This window comes from Trematomus bernacchii, unplaced genomic scaffold (assembly GCF_902827165.1).
Source record: "Trematomus bernacchii unplaced genomic scaffold, fTreBer1.1, whole genome shotgun sequence".
NCBI classification, from domain to species: domain Eukaryota; kingdom Metazoa; phylum Chordata; class Actinopteri; order Perciformes; family Nototheniidae; genus Trematomus; species Trematomus bernacchii.
Window position 1 is genome coordinate 5275527 of NW_022987803.1, and position 5852 is coordinate 5281378.

The 5852-nt window shown below is 36.4% G+C and overlaps 1 long non-coding RNA gene across 1 annotated transcript; it reads left to right on the forward strand.

The window, feature by feature from the left end:
* The first annotated feature begins 1304 nt into the window (after positions 1–1304).
* On the forward strand, positions 1305–3374 carry LOC117498363. Its single transcript, XR_004557572.1, has 3 exons — positions 1305–1639; positions 2067–2163; positions 3252–3374. It is a non-coding gene; the product is annotated as an uncharacterized LOC117498363 (long non-coding RNA).
* The last annotated feature ends 2478 nt before the right edge of the window (positions 3375–5852 follow it).

Here is a 5852-nt window from a genome sequence, read left to right on the forward strand (position 1 = left end):
ATCACCAGGAACATAATCCTTGTGTCCAAAGAGGGGACGTAACATAATAAGACCCTATTTTTGTTGCATTTGCAGTATTAAAGTCCCTTCTACTCTCCTATGAATCACAACTAGACACAAAAGCTTGATTCAGCCCTTTCCTGTTGGAACCCACAACTCTATGATTTACTATGATGACAATGGTTCAATTCACTGTAAAACTACAAACTGAAAAAGTGGGATTCACTAAATTAAAACCATCAAACTCACCGACAAATAACATCATGTGTCTGATGGTGCCAGGCCATTGTTCTGAACCCTTTAGTATTCCGAAAATAAGTCGCATTACCCCAAAAATACACACTCTTCCTGCAACAATCTGAACTTCATTTCTTTATGTAGCACCCTTTTTGCAAAGTTGCAATCCAAGGTGATTTAAGATATAATAGCTAAAATGTACCATAACCTGACCCTGCGGGTAAAGCCATATCTTTTGTTTACGCTCCCAATTGCAACTAACTAGTCTCTGATCTTTAAAGACCTATAGAAGGCACTTTATATATCGAGTTCCAACCCAATACAGTAGTATTTTTACAGCAGAAAATCCATATTAGGAAATGACATAAAAAACACAATTGCTTTTTCAACACTGCTTGCACACATATACAAACAACTACACCTAGTGTTGGGAAACCTTGGGTTGTCACAGCTGATATTTCATGTTGCGACAGTCCATCTCATCAACCAGTGACCTCCACATGTCAGCAGGAGGGCTGGTGATGTGACACAGCGTGACGAAGACGAAGCAACTCAGACAGAACACAGCAACAAATGCAAACACCGCTCAGTCTGTGTTTGTTTTGCTGTGTGAGTGTTGTCTCACCAAACTGTGGAGCTGACAGGACTCCAGCTAAAGTGCCTCACTGCTACAATTCACATGATTGATACACTGTAAAAAAAGTCCGTGAAATTAACAGGGAAAAGCTGTAAAATCACAACATCAAAAAACTGTAAATAGAGAAACAATGAAGCAGTGTTTAATTTACAGTAATATTTCGTAAAGTACTGAACCAAACAAAACTGTTAAATTCACATTAAGAATATGTTAAAATAATTATATTTCATTGTATAATTTACAGATTACTGTGGTTTGAACACAGAAAAACTGTAATACATAAAACAATACAATACAGTTAAAATTACAACATGACAGTGTTAAAATCATGTTTTTTTATATTTTTTCATTCTTGAATATACTATAATATATTTACTTCTTATTTCTATTTGTTTAATACATATATTTATTTTTGAAATTGGAAATAACCCAGTACTGAGATATTCTTGGAAATTAAATGAGAATCCATAAAACAGCTGGCGTTTGGATTCTGCGGCCGACCGGCTATTTGGAGTGGAATGCAGCCCACGGCAGACAGCCCAAACAGTAATCGAACGCCTCCGAAGGAAACGGCCGCTGAACTGAGACACGCCTACTGAGCAGTATAGTTTGTTTCTGTTATTTCATTGGACTATTTAATTATCGCGGGAGCTGCCACTTTTTGCAGGTTAACGGTTGCGGCTCAGTGCGCGCCAAGTCTGTCTCTCAAGTCTGCCTTCCACGGAGCTGTATGTACATGAGCGGAGGATCACATCTGTAGCACTGGTAAGCTAACCTTTTATTTTCTTCAAACTTCAATTATAACACTGTGTGTTGTCAGGACAAAACTAACTTCTGTTTGTGATTGAGTGCATTTTGCAGCAAAACGTTGAGGGTTTATGTTCTGCATTGCATAAGTGTTTTTTCAAATGTGTTGGCGCTAACTGCAAGCAAACAGGTGTGTTGTCAGGACAATGCTAGCTTCTGTTTGTGATTGAGTGCATTTTGCAGTCATAGTTATAACTTCTACTGACCGGGAGTTAATTTAAATAGTCTGGTAACGTTATTGAAGTATCATGCTAAAAGCTGAACTCTTTATTTTCGTTTAATTCATGCTGTTGTGAAGCGGGGGGTTTGAAGCTACATCTGAGGGGGTTCAAATTTAACGGGCAGTCATGTTAGCGCTAAAAATGATTACCTGCCGTTTTTGCAGGTTAACGGTTACGGCTCAGGGCGCGGCCAAGTCTGTCTCAAGTCTGCCTGCCACGGAGCTGTGTGCACATGAGCGCAGGATCACATCTGTAGCACTGGTAAGCTAACCGTTTATTTTCTTCAAACTTCAATTATAACACGGTGTGTTGTCAGGACAATACTAACTTCTGTTTGTGATTGAGTGCATTTTGCAGCAAAACGTTTATGTTCTGCATTGCATAAGTGTTTTTTCAAATGTGTTGGCGCGAACTGCAAGCAAACAACGGTGTGTTGTCAGGACAATACTAGCTTCTGTTTGTGATTGAGTGCATTTTGCAGTCATAGTTATAACGTCTACTGACCGGGAGTTAATTTAAATAGTCTGGTAACGTTATTGAAGTATCATGCTAAAAGCTGAACTCTTTATTTTCGTTTAATTCATGCTGTTGTGAAGTGGGGGGTTTGAAGCTACATCTGAGGAGGTTCAAAGTTAACTGGCAGTCTACTTTTTTCTGTTCTTTCTGCCACTTCTTTCTCTCTTTTCTGTCTAATTTGAGACGTTTATGTTGCACAATCTTTTTTGTTACTGTAAGCTCGTAAAGGGCTAGTTTGGATGCTTATGGATACTTATCCATAGTCAGTGTATTACTTGCATGTCTTTGGAGGAACAGGCAGGAGTACGGGTACGTATGTAAAGCTGTGGATGGGTGCAGCAGCGAAACGTATTTTAGCCACCTAAAAATTCAGTTTACGTGTACGCTATATTTATAATATTGTCACAAATGTACCCTGCTGCTTCAGTCCCTATCAGAAACAGACTGTATAGCTGTCTGACAGAAAGGTAGAGCTTTGAAAATATTCTTTAATATAGCATACACTAAGAGTAATATTGTTTTAGTTTTTTTGGTGGCTTAACTATGTCCACAGCAGTGCATTGCTTAGCTGTCTGCTGGTTCTCCTCTCTGTTTCTCCAAACTGTAGCTCCTACAACCCCCCTTCAAACAATATGAACTATCCCCTAAAAGCAAGTCAAATTGACATTACATTTATCTCCCCTTAACCTGCAAATACACATACATACATTTTTGTATTGATGGTGAGCAATTTAACAGACCTTAAAATGTGTGCTAAAATTGTTTTGTGAAATATTTCAGGAAGACAAGTCTTGTTTTAATTTAGTTTGAATTGTGTTTTTCTTCTTTTTTAGGACGATCATGCTATTCTTCAAGGCGATTCATGCTGAGTGTGGATCGAAACATAGTACAGGACAACATCCCCTCCTTGGTTTCTGCCCTGTCCATGATGTTTGGGAGCTATTATTGCTTCAACATCGCCTACCTGTCAGAGCTGGCATCCACCCTGGAGTTTGTCCAGAGGTATGTGTTTTTTGGGATTGGCTTTATCCAACAATTTATTTTATTAAACTGCAACAAATCTAAAGCAGCTGCTTCAGTGAATTGGGGGCTAAGATAATTGTCATTTTGGCTTCAAAATAATAAGATTGATGTGAAGTTTCTTTGTTGTTAGGCAAGCTATTTTATTATTAATTCTGTTGTTTGTTTGTATTTTTATTTTAAGGTGTTTTTTCTCCATCAACCCAGAGAAGGGCACCAAAGTGGAGAAGACACGTGCATCCCGTCTTCAGGTGAACCCGAGAGTCCTCACCTTGATACAGGAACTTTCGGACCATGAGTGGCGTGATGTCTGAATATGGACAGTAAGATCAATGGCATGTGGCGATGTGCCCAAGTTACAGTTTGTTTGATTGTTTAAATCGTAGTTAAAATTTGAAGTGCCTTTTTTTTCCATGTTCTTTTAACTAATTTAAAAAAATGCAATATGTAACTCAAAATGTCAAACTATTCTTTTAAGGTCATTGTAAAAGCTCAGGACATCACTGTTGAGTGTAAAAATGTTGATGTGTTACACTCCACTGGGTGGTTTTGTTTTGTTTTCCACTTGGGTTTTTGCTTCTGAAGTGAAGGGTCTCTGCTGACCCTACCTCTTCACCTATCTCACTTAGACACACACACATGTGTTTTGCAACTGTAGCTTCATCACGTACACACTTCCTTTAGCAATGAACATGTATTCAACTAAGACAATCCCTTATTTTGGCTAAGTTACAGCTCAGTCTGTGGCTGTGACAGTCGAGTATTATATTATACAGGTGCCCACTATAAGAGATGAGACATATAAAGTACTAAAATATTTAAAAACATTATTTCCCATAAATCATTTGATGTGATGCAAGTAACCTCTCAACTTTGTTCAGCTTGAATTTCCTGGACAATGTGAGCTGTTTGTTTATTGTGCAGCCTTAGTTTGTATGTTTTACCAATATGTATGTTGAGAAATGACAGATGTTTTTGATCACTGCTATTATATATATATATATATAATAAATTCTTGGAAAGGCAAGTTCTTGTTGGAATTTTTTCAACTTTTAATACAGTGGCTCTTGAGGTTTATCTAGCTTTGCATTTTAAATTTTAAGTGCTTAATCTGTGTACCCTGGATTACATTCTTCACATTTCTGGTAATAGTCAAACATATATATACGAAGGCAGTGTAGTTTAAATGAAATCTTTCAATCTGACTAATGTATAGGAAAAACATTTTTATATATCAATAATCCTTACAGGCGGTTTTATACTATATATATATATATATATATATATATATATATATATATATATTTGAGATTGCTATTCATAGAACAGTTTTTTCTGCATTTTAATTGTAATAAATACATTTTACAGAAAATTTAAATTGCAGTATTTAGATGTTGCTTTCACTGTAAAACTCGTCATTACTACGGCAAAATACACTAAATTATACACAACTTTTGATTACAATTTGCAGGAAAATTCAGTTAAATTACAGCATTACACTGATGCTTTTACAGTTAAACAGTGTTATTTGTTTGGTATTTTTCTGTAAAATTGAATGGGATTCAATGTACAATAGACAGCAACTGCATGTAAATCTTACTGAAATAATCAGTTTAATAGCAACGTGATCATGCTAATTCAGCAGAAAAGGGCTGTTGAAATGACAGATTTAAAATGTAAATTACAACAGTTTTAAACTGTAAAATATACACGTTGTTCTGTAAAGTTGTTTACAGTTTACCGTATTTTTTACATCATTATTCTGGCAACAAAGCTGCCAGGTTTTTACCGTAAAAACAATGTTTTTTTTTTTACAGTGTAGGGTTTAAACCGAGTCCACCTTCAACATGAACTAGTCCTAATAGCAGTGATATATACCTTACAGCTTTGACAACTAAAGGTAAAATGACTACTGTACGACCCTGCCTGTTTTAAATGTAAATTCAATCATTGAAGTCATTCATCTTAATTTACAGTGATAAAGCTAGCTAATGTGATTTACTGATGCTATCTGATCTGAGCAGCCCCTGCAATAACATTTCAATAATGGTGATTTATATTAATTATATCTTTAGATCACATATTATGCTAAATGCACTTGTTCATGGCCTTTGTACATAAATAAGTGTCTCCTATGTGGCTTTATGACCCAAAAGTAGGAGAAAAAGACCATCCTCTTCCTTTCCTGTTTTCTCCATCCATTAGAAAATGTTTGTAGCAACAGTCTACACAAACCTGCTGCTCCATAAGACATCCTTTGGCGTTTGTGCTATTATTGAACAGTGTAACGTCCTAGCTATAATCAAACTTATTTTTGTAAAGCGTAAATGCAATCACCAGAAGGAAAAAGCTACCGTTACGCTATAAACTAACTACATCACAGTTGCAAGGCTGCGCATCACCACCGCTAAGCT